Below are 1,057 nucleotides of genomic sequence, written 5' to 3' on the forward strand. Positions count from 1 at the left end.
TCTCCCGAAGGTTCGCAGGACAGCAGCGCCGCGCGCCTCCAGTTCCGCCTCCTGGCGGTTCCGTGGCCAGTCCCACCTCTGAATGCTCCCAGAGCTGGGGCCTGCTCCCCATACACGCCTGAAGGGGCTGCAGGGGCTGCGGGCCTAGGCAGGGAAGGTAACACCGGTTCTTAGCTTGGGGAGATTATACGTGACATGCTTTTCTGAAAAAATACATTTTCAAAGTGCACCTGTTTCTTGAGTTCAAGTAATTTACAAAATGTAACTATGAGCTTTAAACAAGACTGTCTTGACCCCAGCCGTTCTTTGCTCATGGATGTTACTTTTCTTAAATGTATTCAAATGGGAATACTTGGGTGCTTTGAATGAAAGTGTGATGATAGTGCTTCCAAGATTGCTCTTAAGCCTAGGATTCTAGGTGATGCGGACAGAACAAGGAGGTGTTTGGGGACTGAAGCAGAGTTATTTGATAGATTCCCAACAAAGCCTGTAACCGGCTCAGCTGGATCTCCCCCTCTTTCATTCCAGCCTCAGGAAATGCCTTACTCCATTGGTCCTCCCTTCGCACTTGTCATTCTTTCTGCCAGAACTGCTTCCCCAGATCTCTCCTCTCCACCCAGGTAACTCCTATACACTCTTCAGGTCTCAGCACAGATAGCTCTCTCATCAAAGCCTCCCTCTCAGACTTGGTTAAGCCCTCTATTTCAGGTTTCCCCAGCAACTGTACAATTTACCTTATCGTTGAAGTTATCTTGCTTATAATTTGACAATTAAATATGTATGATTATTTATCTATAGCCTCCCCCAACAGGCATTCTAGAAACTTCCTTAGGTCAAGAACCATATCTGCCTTTCCCCTCTTAAACCCATTTTCAGTGCTTGGCATACAATAGGTGCTTAATACATATGAGCAAGTGATTCATTCATAATATGAAGGACTCCTAGCTACATTTTTGTCCTCAAGGGGTTAAAGAATTTCCCTGGAGTCCATTGGTCTGAGCTGGAGGAGCCTACTGTTCCAGTCTGGGTTCACCTCTATTCTCCTTTCCACTCACCT

Source organism: Eubalaena glacialis, chromosome 4 (assembly GCF_028564815.1).
Source record: "Eubalaena glacialis isolate mEubGla1 chromosome 4, mEubGla1.1.hap2.+ XY, whole genome shotgun sequence".
In the NCBI taxonomy this organism is placed as follows: domain Eukaryota; kingdom Metazoa; phylum Chordata; class Mammalia; order Artiodactyla; family Balaenidae; genus Eubalaena; species Eubalaena glacialis.